The sequence below is a fragment of the Mobula birostris genome, chromosome 2, assembly GCF_030028105.1.
Source record: "Mobula birostris isolate sMobBir1 chromosome 2, sMobBir1.hap1, whole genome shotgun sequence".
Taxonomy (NCBI): domain Eukaryota; kingdom Metazoa; phylum Chordata; class Chondrichthyes; order Myliobatiformes; family Myliobatidae; genus Mobula; species Mobula birostris.
In genome coordinates, this window is record NC_092371.1 from 16,677,142 (window position 1) to 16,693,125 (window position 15,984).

At 40.4% G+C, this 15,984-nt stretch overlaps 1 protein-coding gene across 1 annotated transcript in view; it reads right to left on the minus strand.

Annotated features, from left to right (window-relative positions):
- Positions 1–6,853: 6,853 nt before the first annotated feature.
- The window catches only part of rprd2a (regulation of nuclear pre-mRNA domain containing 2a), a 92,208-nt gene continuing 83,077 nt past the window's right edge, over positions 6,854–15,984 (minus strand). Inside the window, exons 12-13 of the transcript XR_011882481.1 lie at positions 8,151–8,220; positions 6,854–6,941 (exon numbers count right to left, since the gene is read on the minus strand). The gene's annotated coding sequence lies outside the window, so the exon portion shown is untranslated. The remainder of the gene's footprint in view (positions 6,942–8,150; positions 8,221–15,984) is intronic.

A 15,984-nucleotide genomic window follows, 5' to 3' on the forward strand; every position in this document is an offset into this window, starting at 1 on the left:
TGGTACTCCGTGGCTGGAGTACATGATGAGGATTACTGCTGCCCAGTACCCAGAACTTTGTGTTGCTTAAATGTTTTGACTTTCAAAAACTTGCTTTGCTCAGGTGGTCAAAGGCTGAACTCAGTTGTGGATGTCATCTTTCTTGATCAAGGCCTCTCTCAGGTCATCTAGCAAGTCTTCCTCTTCTCAGGTGAGGGAGTTGAGGTTGAGTGAGTGACTAGGGCTCCCCTCTGCCATACTTTAAAACTTCAGCAGGGAGGCTACCTAATTCCAAGGCTGCCTTGTTCTTCCTGTTGATATTTGGCCTTTGTGACATTTCGTAGTTAGGTGACCATGTCGACAGGCCCAATACTTTGGTGTGTGAAGTTATGAAGGACTGCTATATCCATTCCTGGCTGACGGGGTGGTCTCCTCTGCTCTTTGACTGCAGATGTCTGGACAGCACTGGAGAATGAGCTTACATCGTGGTTAGAAGCCGGTTACTGGGCCACCGACTTGCATTCTTGCTTCCCACCATCTGGTTTTAAGGTCACAGATTTTCTGATGAACCTTGGCATCTGTTCCCTGTACAAGCATGGTGTCAATTCAAAATCAAGCAATCCTCGATGCTCCGGTCATTTCCATTAGAGCGGTATGCAATGTTAACCATAGTTTGCCCTCAAAGATTCACCAAGGAAAAGCAAAACAGTTGTCCCCATGAACATTCATAAGTCTGTTGAACGCTGCTCTTGTACAACAAAGATGAACTCTTGATCTCTCAGTCCACCTCATCGTGGTCCTTGCACCTTTTTCATCTACTTGCACGCACTTTCTCTGCCGGTGTAACACCCTATTCTGTATTCTGTTACCACTTTCCCTTTTCCACTACTTCATTATACTTAAGTATAGAATTATCTATCTCTAAGATGAGCTTTTTTTGTCACATGTACATTGAAACAGACAGTGACATTGCATCAACGACCAACATTGTCAGAGGGTTGTGCTGAGGTCAGTCCACAAGTGTCACCACGCTTTCAGCGCCAACATAGCATCAGGGCAACTTGCAAGCAAAGGCTTTTCAGCATACCTCATTATTCCATTTTTTTGCACAATTTGTAATTAATAGTTATTGCACAATTTACACTTTATTGCTGCCACAAAGCAACACATTTCATATATCACAAACAAGGGGAAATCTGCAGATGCTGGACATCCAAGCAATATATTGGCAAGACCCGACGCAGGCTGGGAGACCATTTCGCTGAACACCTACGCTCTGTCCGCCAGAGAAAGCAGGATCTCCCAGTGGCCACACATTTTAATTCCATGTCCCATTCCCATTCTGCTATGTCTATGCACGGCCTCCTCTACTGTCAAGATGAAGCCACACTTAGGTTGGAGGAACAACACCTTATATTCCATCTGGGTAGCCTCCAACCCGATGGCATGAACATTGGCTTCTCTAACTTCCATTAATGCCCCACCTCCCCTTCGTACCCCATCCCTTATTTATTTATTATTATTTTTTCTCTCTCTTTTTTCTCCCTCTGTTCCTCTCACTATAACTCCTTGCCCATCCTCTGGGCTTCCCCCCTCCCCCTTTCTTTCTCCCTAGGCCTCCCGTCCCATGATCCTCTCCCTTCTCCAACCTTGTATCCCTTTTGCCAATCAACTTTCCAACTCTTAGCTCCATCCCTCCCCCTCCTGTCTTCTCCTATCATTTTGTATCTACCCCTCCCCCTCCCACTTTCAAATCTCTTACTATCTCTTCTTTCAGTTAGTCCCGATGAAGGGTCTTGGCCCGAAACGTCGACTGTACCTCTTCCTAGAGATGCTGCCCGGCCTGCTGCATTCACCAGCATTTTTTGTGTGTGTTGAATTTCCAGCATCTGCAGATTTCCTCGTGTTAACATACACAAAATGCTGGAGGAACTCAGCAGGCCAGGCAGCACCTATGGAAAAGAGTACAGTCGACATTTTGGGCCGAGACCCTTCAAACAACAATAATAATACTGATTCTGAGGTTGCATTAATAAACTAATTACTTTTATCCATCAATCACTATTACAAAAACAGATTATCTCTGGTCATTATCACATTCCCCCACCTGTGGGAGTTACTATAGATAATTTGGGCACAACAGTTAATACAGTTCAGAAGAGTTGAGTGACTCCACACCTGGAGTTCGATGTGCAGCTTTATTTAGGAAACAATAGCAATGTAGGCAGTCCAGCTAAGATTCACTAGGCTAATCGCTGTGACAAAGAGATTTTTCTATCACAAATAGCTCAAAAATGTTCAGCCTGTGTTTGGAAACACAAGACTGCAGATGCTGAAAATCTGCAACATGCTAAGGTTCTTCAGAGTTTATAAGAGGGCCAATCTCACTGAAACTCAAAATACTAAGAGGACATGACAGGACAGACGTTGCATTGTTTCCCCTAAAGAGTCACAAATGAGATGAATTTACACAATAAAGGGGTGTGAGTACAGGAATTTCTTCTCAGAGGGTTGTGAATGCGAGGTAAATAGTGCAGGCAGGCAAATTTTTGAAAGATTGGGGAATTGAGGGCTGTGTGTGACTAGCCCACAAGAGAGTCTGAGGCATGGCGCCAATCAGCTAGACCATATCAAATGGCTGTGGGCACAGGCCTCGGGATCCAGCTGGCCTGCTCCTTGGGAGGTATTCAGAGTTGCCCCTTGCCCGATGGGCAATGGTATCATTCAGGGTAAAGAACCAATTGTGGCAAAATTCTCCTCTGTACTCCCAGTGGGTCACAGAACCTCTGTGAATGTCCACTGCCCCCTGCACCAAACATGGAGAAAACTTTGAATCAAAAGGCCCACCATTCACCGGCAGCAGTTGTCAAGAATAACATGCGGAAGGGGGAGTGTTGAGGTACCTAATGCTCTCAGACACCTTTAGGAAGGGAGTCACATCATTATCAGCATCCTCAGGAACACAATAAAAGGACATTCCTGTCCAAAGAGAAGATGGAACAGGAGCAACAGGAAGTTACACAACACCTGGAGCTTGACCATCAACCTCCTTCCTACTCTGACCCCAAATCTCTTGACTTAGCCATCTCAGCTGTTAGAATACTGAGAATCCACTGGCCTTTGGAGCCCACTTCAGTGTCTCATTGTCTACTGCACTGCTTCACACAAAGCCCTATAATCACATTTCTGAAGCAGAGCCTGAACTAAAGACCAGGGATGGCTACAGTTGGAATCACTCTCATCCGTCAGATTCTGAACCTGTGAACAGCACTGTCGATATTTTGTAACTCCAAAAACTAATTGAAAGAAAAACACAAGAACCAGGAGATGTGTGTGTGCGTAGTTTCTTTAGCGAAGCACTCACATGACATGGCGTAATGATGTATGTCATTCATGTACTTTACATACAACTCATAATGAATTATGTAAACAAAGATTGCTTAACCAAACTATACATTTACAATATGACTGAAATATTATTTATTTAGTGATTTAGTAGGCTCCTCCAGCCCTTCAAGCCACACTGAGAGAATCATGGGACAGGAGGCCCAGGGAGAAAGAAAAGGTGGGGGGGGGGACCCAGAGGATGAGCAAGGGGTATAGTGAGAGGGAGAGAGGGAGAAAAAGAATGTGTGTATATAAATAAATAACAGATGGGGTACGAGGGGGAGGTGGGGCATTAGTGGAAGTTAGAGAAGTCAATGTTCATGCCATCAGGTTGGAGGCTACCCAGACAGAATATAAGGTGTTGTTCCTCCAACCTGAGTGTGGCTTCATCTTTACAGTAGAGGAGGCCGTGGATAGACATATCAGAATGGGAATGGGACGTGGAATTAAAATGTGTGGCCACTGGGAGATCCTGCTTTCTCTGGCGGACAGAGTGTAGGTGTTCAGCGAAACGATCTCCCAGTCTGCGTCAGGTCTCGTCAATATATAGAAGGCCACATCGGGAGCACCAGATGCAGTACATCACCCCAGCTGAATCACAGGTGAAGTGTCACCCTGGAAGGACTGTCTGGGGCCCTGAATGGTGGTAAGGGAGGAAGTGTAAGGGCATGTGTAGCACTTGTTCCGCTTACAAGGATTAGTGCCAGGAGGGAGATCGGTGGGGAGGGATGGGAGGGACGGGAGGGACGGGAGGGACGGGAGGGACGAATGGACAAGGGAGTCACGTAGGGAGCGATCCCTTGCCCATCCTCTTGGTTCCCCCCCTCCCCCTTTTCTTTCTCCCTGGGCCTCCCGTCCCATGATCCTCTCATATCCCTTTTGCCAATCAATTGTCCAGCTCTTGGCTCCATCCCTCCCCCTCCTGTCTTCTTCTATCATTTTGGATCTCTCCCTTCCCCCTCCCACTTTCAAATCTCTTACTAGCTCTTCTTTCAGTTAGTCCTGACGAAGGGTCTCGGCCCGAAACATTGACTGTACCTCTGAACATCCAAATGCATTTGCTTCAAGATCACCAATGAGCGCAGAATGCAACTAGTCTAGTATGGGGAGTAAAGGAGTTCCACCACTTCCTCTATGGACAAAAGTTTACGCTAGTGACAGACCACCAGACTCTCATGTCCATTTTCAATCCCAGGAAGGGAATCCCAGTGATATCAGCTACCTGGTTGCAATGTTGGGCACATTTCCTAGGAGCCCATTCTTATGACAGAGTTCAAGGGTACCAACTACACAGCAATGCTGACAGCTTGTCACATCTTCTACTTTTGACAACTGAAGTCATCTTCATTCTGTTACCTAGCAGAGCATTGCACAGCGTTGTTGGACCAGCTGCCACTAACAAATTCTGAAATACAAAGAGAAACAAGAAATGTCCCGACATTGTCAAAAATCTATAACATCACCATGCAAGGATGGCCAGCTCATGGTAATCCTACATTTCCAGAGTTCTCAGTGAGACGAGACCAATTGTCTGTACATCAAAGAACACTGATCTGTGGATCTCATGTTGTGGTTCCTTCTAAACTGCGCACCAGAGTATTAGAGAATCTGCATGAAAGGTGCCTGCGTACAGTCAAGATGAAGAATCTCATCTGGAGCAATGTGTGGTGGCCGAGAAAAGATAGACAGATTGAAGACTTGACCATAAGCTGTTCGGGATGCCACAAAGTTCAAAAAGCAACATTACACTCGTGGGAGTGGATGTCTTTACCATGGCAAAGACTGCATATTGACTTTGCTAGGCCATTCATGAGTTCCATGTTTCTGATTGCTGTGGATGCTCATTTGAAGTGGCCCGTGGTCATACCAATGAAGTCAACCACCTCAGAAAAGACTGTTTCCACCCTAAGAACTACCTTCCCCAGAAATGGCTTACCAGAACAAATTGTGAGTGACAACGGACCACAATACACGTCAGAAGAGTTCATACTATTTATGAAGAAAAATGGCATCAAACATTTCAAGTCAGCCCTTCACCACCCAGCAATGAATGTGTTAGCTGGAAGAGTTAGCTTCAAGAAGTCCATTAAAGCGATGGTCAAGGAGGACATTTCTCTAAAGCACAACGTGGACAACTTCCTTTTCGTGTTTTGGAACTCTGTTCATGCAACAGCAAATCAAACACTTGCAATGCTGTTCATGAACAGGAATCAGAGATTTCACATAGACCTTCTGAAAAATGATCTATGGAGGGAAGTGCAGAAATAACAGTTTAGCCAGTTGTCAAGTAAACCAGCAAGGAGCTTCGAGGTTGGACAGGAAGACCTAACACATGATTACCGAGAAGCCAAGTGGACACCCAGTAGGATAGCTACAAGAACTGGACCACTGATGAGTACAGTGGATATTGCCAAGATCAAACACGGAGACGTCATGAGGACCAGATATTGGATGCTCAGCCGAAGAATACACCTGAGTCAATTGCATCCAACAAGACAGGCACATTACAGCCATCAGACTTGCCTCTCAGTGATGATCATGTCACCAACAGCAACATGACACCTGCAAAAGAGAGAGTTGACTTTGACAAGACACCGGCCAAACCTGATGCCACTCCACACGTCCAGAGGTGCTATCCTGAAAGAAACAGAGTGCCACTCAAAAGACTAAATCTTTAGTATAGTGAAGTTAGTTATGGACTGTTATTGTGAAAGCATGTACATTTGAGTATGGTCTGTTAAAGGGAAATTGAATGTTTTATTACATATACAGTTTTATATTATATTAATTTAAAGGAGGGAGAAAGTGTAATGTATGGATCTATTTATTTTAGTACAATGACTCCCCCTTAGCATTAATTATTGACTAATAACTTACACATGCACATTGATTTGTTGGTCTCTCTGCAAAGTAAATATACATGTTAACTTCACCTCCAAGTGAGAGTGCAAATATTTATTTGATTTGTAGTTGTACAGACACAACAGCTTGCACTATTGATTTCATAACTTAAGTTTTTTTTATGTCTTGCACTATACTGCTGTCACAAAACAAATTTCACGACATATGCCAGTGACAATAAACCTGATTCTGATCTGCTGAGCCACTGGGATCACTCCCTAGCTCTATAATTGCCACCTGGAATGTACAATGAGAACATTGTGACACCCTCGAAGTTCCCCATTCCACGGCCATTGGAATACAGAGAGCAGATTCATCAGCTCACAGCAGAGTTTGGAAGTATCTGCACCAGTGTACACCACAGAAGTTTAGAGTTTGGTAAACTCACTCTCCGTGACAGCAATACCCACATCCTAAGACTTAAATTTTAATTGGAAGAAAGCTGCTGTACTTGGGCAATTTGTCCCCAGGTTCTGAGACTAAACATCTCATTTGCAGAGATGCAGATTCAGTGGAGAGGATTGACTGCATTCACCTTACAGGCCACGTTCATTCTGTAAAAGCCCACCAGGGCATCTTCAGTTACCTGTGAGGAATCTGCACACCATTGATCCTGCCCTCCGTCTTTCAGCGTGTAGTGATGGGCCAGTTCTGCAGAGGGAGTCTCTGAGTAGCTGTGTAAAGGAAATTTAGAGCGAGAACATTTTAACTGTGTGTAAAATCTAACAACAAAAATAAATAATATTGATAAGCAAATAATCTACTGATGAAGACTGAAATTAAAGAATAGACAACGTTGGAATTGCTCAGCAGGTCAGGCAGCCCCTGGAGAGGAATCACATTGTTAAATCTCTCTCTCTCTCATGACAGAGAAGCATGAGAGAGAGAGAGAGAGAGAGAGAGTTAATGTCTCCCTTCACGGACGCTGCCTGACCCACCAGATCCCTCCTGCAGATTGTGTGTTGCTCCAGACTCCAGCATCGGCACTCTCTTGCGTCTCCATGGGTTAGAGGTCTCAAATCTCAATGCAGCAGCCACCCTTAACAGTCAACCCATCATCATTGAGCTACCCACTGAAACAAGTAAGAGCATCTCATTCAAACTCTGACTGTTCAGCAGCTTCCCTTCCATAGTACTATCTCCAGCTAGAAATTGTGAATAAAGACACTTGAGGGCATATTCTGGTGGTATTTGCAAGGACAGCATTTACCTCCCATCCTTTACTGAGTTGGGGTTGTCTAGGCCATTTCAGTGGATTGTGAAACTTAAGGTATACAATGACCAGCTGCAGAAGGACAAATGGTTTCTTTGCTCAGTGAATTGGCCAGCCTTTAATAACATTCCAGTAGCTTTACAGTTAAGATCAGCATAATAAACAAAAGATTCTGCATGTGCTGGAATCCTTGAGCAACACACACAAAATGCCGGAGCAACTCAGCAGGTCAGGCAGCATTAATGGAGAGAATAAACAGTAAGTGTTTCAGGCCAACACCCTTCATCAGGATTGGAAAGGAAGATGGCAGAAGCCCAAAACATCGACTGTTTATTCCCTTCCATAGATGCTCTCTGACCTGCTGAGCTCCTCCAGCATTTTGTGTGTGAAGCTCACCATTACTCTGCTTCAAATCCCTCCCCCTCCCCTACCAAATTCCAGATTGATTTGACGACATTTATTTTCTCCAGCTGTTATGACACGATGTGAACTCATGCTTCTGGCTCATCTGTCCATGACTCTAGACCTAATTGCAATCCACCCTAACCTTAACTCTTGTCATCCAGCTCATTGCCATCTTGTTGAGATTCTCAATGGCTGACAGGGCCTACAAGCATATGACAGGTGGTCAGAGAGAACTGTATGAAAGCTCAAGAAAAGATCAACTTACCAGACTGAGCCAAGGAAGCAATGCAGTCCTCAGAAAAATTAAGGCTTGACACCTCTCGTCCATCCGCAAGCTTAGGAGGAAACCAAATCAATTAGACAAACTTAAAACATGCTATTTACATAATTTCAGATTTAAAAAATAAGAATAAAATAACAATTTGATTTGATTGCATGCAAAATGTAATTCTTCTGCACACCTATACAAGTCAAGGGATTTGGATAAGTGAGCATAGGGGGAAAAACTTGTAGGCCCTGATGAAAGAGTGCCAAAGTTGAGACTAATTGGGAGGTCTCTCATAGGTACAGAAGGCTAAAAGGCCTCTTTGGGTGATGCATCATTCCACGAGGACAACAACCTCTGCTTCTATAGACAGCAAGATAGGGGTGAAAGTTGGTGGAATTTCCAGTTTCTACTGGGCAGAATTAATTGATGCCAAGTGACACACAATTTTGAGTTCTTTCTTCAGCAAAGTATAAGTTAGACAAATTAAAATAATTGTTATACAGAACATACACACAGATATATTCATTTAAATATAAAAATAAATTTTATTTTAATGAGAGCTGAGCTACTTTGACCCAACATTAATACTGATGCTCTCACAGTTTGTACAACTACTTCCGGATGTCTTTCTTGAGAAATTTTTGTAATGGTTTAAGCAATGCAGTAGTGACTGCAACACAAGACACACGCCAAGAAAAGTCCAAGTCCTTTCAAGGTAACTTATCCACAAACGAATAATCAGATGTTGGTACTTTCCCCACCAAAATCCAACTAGTAACAGAATTTTAATTAAAATTGTTATAAATTCTGAATGTACATCATAATTTGCTCTGGAAGTACAAAATCAGTTACATCTTATTTTTGTGACCATTATTCTCGATATTGACATAGAACAGTTTAGCAGCCAATATAATTGTCAGTATTTTACCCCATCTCTGTGATTGCAACCAATAAACCAATAGCAGCATTAAAAAGTGGTAATTTAATCTTAGGCTCAGGAATTCTATAATTGAGATAAAGAATAGGGAATGTCAGTTTTGCTTAAAATCTCACCATTCAAATGTAAATTTAACTAATTTGATTGGTTCCAGGAGAGGGAACTTGTAAGGTATTGGAGTTCATTGGAACTGTCCTTGGTTGTGAAGAAATTTCATGACATGTGCCATTGATATTAAACCTGATTCCAATTCTGTGGATGGTTCCTGATATCCTCTGGAAAACAGGGATGAGACATGGGAATTGCTCACCTCACAAGCATTTTAAAGGTAACCAAAAATTTCATTTAGTTTGTTGACTTGTTAAAAGCCCAAAATTAAATTACAACTTTTAAATGACCAGTTTTCCATTGTTCACATTGTGCATTTACAAATACATAGAAACACAATAGTTGATTGCCCAATCAGTACTTCCCTGGTACCTTCTAATCCTCTCCTCATGCTTTATTGGTCAAAGTTATGGGTTAACAACATATCAGAGCCACAGAATTTGTCCTATGCTGGTTTAGGGGCCACCAAACTCAGAACCAAGTATTTCAAACTGTTTCTTTCTTTCTAACTGCAAAGAGGTCATCTATCATGTGTACCCATGGCTGCACATTGTAATAAAGTAATTGCTTAATTGATTTACAAAATTGCATGAAAAATGTAGGGGAATTTAGCTATCTGCAGGAGCCATTTAACCCTTCCCATAATGGTAATTCCCAGTGATGAATGTTACACATAATGTTCCAGCGGAGGGTATCTTTAGCTTAGCTTGTGGACTATGCAATACTGTCAATATTCCTGAATGTTGCATGACAAGCTAACATACAAAACATCCAGACAATAAAACAGCAACTTTGGAAGTTACCGGGATGGGACAACTGGATTTCATATGTTAGTGTATTGCTACCAAAGGTTTATGTTCTTAGAACATAATTATTTCACACATCAGGTGAAATCGTTTGTCTGGTGAATTAAAAATCAGCTTTCCTTAGGAAGCAGGGAACTCTTAATGAAAACTATACCTCTGGTGTACAGTCTTTTTTGGGAAATCTCAATCTGAGATCTCAGTGCCACCAGAGGCTAAGCAACTTCAGTTGTCGTGGATGCAGGAATGAACTCAACTCCTCTCTGGGTTACCCATGCTCACTGTGGTCCAAACCCAATTGCAATCTGCCCATCAGTGCCTTGTGCAGGAAATGGGTGAAAATGCAGGAGGGAGTGATAAAGTGTACTAGAAGTCAAGAACACAACTTTTTAAGAAGTACACATTAAGAAAGAATTTAGTAGGATAGGGATGTTTATGTGGGACAGAATAAAATCTTCCTATGCAAAGCATTAGAGTACCTTTCTGTTTAATCTTCAATTTGTGAAATTATGTACTTGAATTATCAAGCAACTCACATTTTAATTGGGCTTTTCCAAATTCTGTTTTAAGTTTGCACTGTTGGTTAAAGGTAATTTAGTAGCACCTTTCCCATTGAAGGATATTCTCTGGAGGATGTGTAGGTAACAATATAGTCCAAAGTGCTTATTGTTTTCCACAAGAAATATGTAATACATGGACCATTTACCAAAAAGAAATTGAGACAAAATTCTCAATTAATCCTCTCAATTTTACTAAGATTCAAAATCAAAACTATTTTCATTTAATTTTTCAATAATTGTAAAACAATACAAATAAATTGTTAAATCTTCCAGCTTCCTTCGGTACTTTTGCTGGTCAAAAGCTATTTCTCTTCACCACCATATGGCAGCAGAGAGCAATCTGCATTTCCCAGATTTTTAAGTATTGTACGGCGAACAGAATGGGAAAAATGGTCTTTGCAACAAGTTATTGAGATGTATATAAATCCAATATCAGATTTCATACCACAGACCAAAATACAGAGTAACAAACTGCAAAATATTTAAACCTACGAATCACCCTCCAATGGATGTTCTGAGGCTTCCAAATTATTTGTTTGTACATTTATAAATATTGGATGTAGTATGCACTAATTCGTATGTATTAATACTCGTCTTCTCAAGTATAATCTTGCAGTAAGTGAAGACAATATTTATTGGGTTCAGTGGGTCTTTAAAGATCAACACAGGGCAACGTGCTACTATCATCACCATACCATACTGCTAATATTATTGTTCTTTCAGGAAACACAAGGGAGTTACAGTGACCCGTCTGAGAAGCAAAACTATTTAAAGTGTGACCAGCTCCGCTCCTGAGGATGAGAATACAATCCATGAAAAGGTGTTTCAACATCTGCAAAGTACTACACGTGGTCTAGAGAACTTCCCTGTGATAGCAATGAATTCCATTCAATAAACCAGATATGCTGGCCATACACAAGAATCAACTTGTGCCAACTGTACCAAAAGGCACTTTAAGAATTTAAAATAGCTATGAAAATTGAATGCTAAATCATTTTATAGTTCTAATTCAAAGATAAAGGCTCATAATTGAAGCCTGAGATTTTTAAAATGATAAAAATAATGAGGTAATAACAGCACTGAGATCAATGTAGTTTGGGGACAGAATGCACCAATATTTTGGGCTAGAAAATGTTCATGCCATTGGGAAACCGTAGAAGTGTAAATGAAAACAAAGTAGCAGCAAATAATGCAAATTTACTTAAAATGCTTTGATCTCCTGATTTCTTGGCCTTCCTTTGATGCAAGTTAGAGTCAAAGCTTATCTTTCTATAATGTGAAATAAGACAACACATGTTGGAAAGGTTTTTGAGTAACTATGATAATCAGGTAAAGCCATAATTAAGAAACAAATGAAAGTGGCATAAAATGCAGCGAAATTTTATCCCAATTCATTGGGATTCTATGAGGAATATGCTCGAATAAACTTTATAAATAAAGGTTTCAATGCAATCGTCTTTTTAAAAAAATGTAAGTTCATCAGCTAAAATAAACTTAAGTTTCACTTCATTTCTAAGTAGACTTTCACAAAGGTCCATTTAATTTTAAATTTGCCTCTGACAATGGTGTCTGCCATATAGTTATCTCAATATCATTCCTGTCTTCAGTGATTATTCCCAAAAGATAACTGCAGCATCGCTCCATAAATCATGTTGTTGGATGAATTGGCAGAAACTGTAACAATTTGCTGTGGACAGCCACTCTAAAAGGGACAACATAGTCAACATTCACGCCAATAATAGTGTGTAATATTTCAGGCAACACATGAAGATTATGAGCAAATTCAAAAGAAAAAGGCGGGAGATGTTGCAGGAAACGGTTGTACATAGCTCTGGATTCAGAACTCACAAAAACCACAATAGAAACAAGAGGCATGTTCAATCCAAAGAATTGCCAAGGAAGTACACGTCACTGTAAATCCGTTTCCAGATTTCTTTGAAGATAATTACTCAATGGTTAACAGTAATGTTAGAAAATGTGCAAAACTGCTAGCAATTCTGAAACCAGAATAGAGAAGAAACAGTGCAATAAGAACTTTCCAATTTCGAGTCACCATTTTATAATTTCACTGCCCTTATACATGCCTAACAGAAAAAAAAATCAAGAAACAGGCACTGTTATTTTTTTATCTAACCAGCAGTGTTACTGAGGTTAAACCTGTTAAGTGAACATGATGAACTGGTGTAGCCATGGTCTAATACGTAGGTGCTTCTTGCAGCTAGTTGTAACTCAAGGATCTTCACTGATATCCATGGTACCAGCTAGAGAGTATACCTTACATGGATAATCTCACACAGGTCAAGGCCAAAGCTCTGCAAGCATGGACAATACAAATTTGAATAAGCCAGCTTCAGGATAATGGAAAAACCCTGAAAATTCATATCCGACAAAGCTTATACACAGATGGGGGTCTGAATGGAAAAGAAAGCTGGTGGCATAGCATGGGATTTACCAAGAAGAGGACGTTTACCTCTAGTTGCAACAGGATATAATAGAAAAGTGAACAATCTTTACTTTTCTCATCCTTGTAAGAAATGGAACATCCAGCTTTGCACACCTGGTAGAATTTGTTCAATTTTATGTCCGGGAAGCATAAAGTGTAGTCCAAGAACATTTTCTAGCTTCCCGTGAGACAATGTAGGTTAGTGACCTAATTGAACCTGTAAGCAATCATCAAATATTGCTGGCTACAAGAGCTATGACCCACAACATTCGGAAAAACTTATCAAGCATTTAAGTACACTGAAGACATCAGTAGGATCATTGGAAGCTACTCAATATATGAATGAACAGAATCTTTTTTTCCCCCCACAAAACACTGAGAGCCCAACAAGGTCATCAGCGAATAGCTTGGGCATAGAAACAATCCAGACTTATTGGAGCATTAAGTTGCAGTAGAACATTTCCAAACTAAAACGTAGGAATGTGTATACATTTATGAAAGTGTGCTCTCAGAATGTTCTATTTGTTTACAGTGATGTTATACATCTTTGTTCATTAATTTATTTGTAATTAGATCCTCATCTTCATTTATTTGAATGGTGCTCATCTGCGACATCAATTTACCCATGAAGAGGAGCCCATGTGAAATAAAAGCCACAATGCCATCAGTACTTGTCAAGGTATAGTGTCCGCATATTAAATCAGCCATATTGTAGAGGTATTAAGATGGGTATACTTTCAATTTCAGATAAAAATGGACTTAAACTTGGTGAGGTTTTAAACCCAGCAATTAAAACACATCGTCTTTCCACTCACAAAACAAATCCTGGAATTAGGTCAGTCTTGGATGTCAATCCAACTTGCAGGACCTCTTTCAGTAAATAGGTGAACCTTTAAAAAATCTTAGAAAAGGTTTTTCCAACTGAAGGTTCAAGAAATACTTTGTTATAATCTTCACACACAAAAAAAAAACACTGAAGGCTTGCTTGGCTAGATAGCTTTCAAAGTTTCTCAATGGAAAGAAGAGTCTTTCCGATTTCAAGACGAAGGATAACTTGAGTTGCAACTCAAATGTTCCTTATCAAAAGCAACAGCCAATAGAAAAGGTCAAGACTTGATGTCAAGAAAATCTGCAAAATCTCTTAAGGCAGACCAAACCTAGGATCTCAAAATAAAAATATGGGTCAGAGCCCAGCTTTGAGGACATCATAGGTGACAACAATGTTCCAGTTTTAGCACAACTGTAATTTCCAAACAATTAATGTGTAACTTCCCACAAAAATAATAAAGGTGGGTAAGTCTTTGTTCCAGAGTGGACAAAATGTAATCAAGGAATGATTAACTGGTTTCTTCAGAGGTTTGTAATACAGTCAGTGAAGATCTTTGCAAGGATTAGAGGAACATTGAAAACTTGTAGGAAAAAAAAATTCTATTACTTTGAATTCCAAACGATAGCCATCTCAATATATTCAGAATAGACAATCATTGCAGATTCACTAGTGAAAATGGAAGTAATACTTGGAAACAAAATGTCCTGTTATCCTATGAGCCAAGCAGGCTGAAATCTAGGATGCTATTGATGTCCTATTGGCATTAATCTAATAGTTTGAATATGAAGGAAATTGTGAAAATAATTTATAAATTGGAGACCTACACGTAAGAATAAAAGTTATGGCTCCAGATAAGCAAAACATTTAGGTGTTGCTGGCAAATTCTTCACTACATCTTGTGAGGATTAGAAATGGAATTTTCTTTAGCAGTAACAACTTCATTCCAATATTTGGAAACAAAACTTCAATGTTAGCAAGACCAAAGCCGTGCCAAATATGGGAAATCCAACAGGAAGCCTTGGATCTGGTCAGAGATGCCAACAAAGCAAGACCTAAAACAGCAAAGTATGCAGATGCTGGAAATCAAAGCAACACACATAGGATGCTGGAGGAACTCAGCAGGCCAGGCAACACCAATGGAAAAGAGTAAATAGTCGATGTTTTGTGCCGAGAAATGTCGACTGTTTACTCTTTTCCATAGATGCTACCTGACCTGCTGAGTTACTCCAGCATTTTGTGTGTAAAAGCAAGACCTAACTTATTGGACCTGTAGAACCAAAGATAACTAATAGTAGTAGATGGCAAGTGAGCAATTTTAAAGTCCTATTCTGTACATTAAGCCCAAAGATTTGCTTTGGAAGGCAAACTGACAATTTGAAATCTCCTTGATTACAGCTTCACATTGTTGCTTAGAACTTTTTCAGTCTACTACACTTTTTCTTCCTTTTGTTAAAAAAGATAACAAAAGATTAATGGGAGGGATTTGTTCAGTGTCAGTTTTCCTTGGCATGGTCTACAGAGATTTGATGAGGTAGCTAAAATATCAGGTATCTTATAGCAGCCATTTAAAAAATAGGTAATTTATTACCCCTTTTAAAACACACGACAGTGGCCCTTTTGTTAAATTAACACAATTTTCATGTACAGGGGGAAAAATGCTGATTCTGGTAAATCCATTATACAGATCATCTGAAAAGACTTGGCTACCAACAGAAATCCAATGGAAATTAATTCTATAGCTCAAGAAATGATATCACATAGCTAGGCTCCATTGATCCCCGTCACCTGGTTCCACCCAACTATTTGCAATTCTTCATAGTGGTGGAAATACAAAAACTCAAGAATGTTTATTTTTAATCCAGAAAATTATTTATGATTTTAGGTTTCATCTCAAGATTACACTAGACTGTATTCTATCAGTGCATAGTGCAAGACATAGAATATTTCTCAGATTTACCCTTACAAGATCCTCACAAGGATATGAACACTACTGATAACTTCACATTTGTTTAAGGTGCAATTAATCTCAAGCCCTGGCCTTTTCTTTTTTGGATGAGATTTCGCTCCACCATTTTATGGTGGTAAGCCTGTTCCTGTTGTTGAGGACAATGACACGCGAGTATCCAGGCTGTATAATTTAAAGTTAGGTCC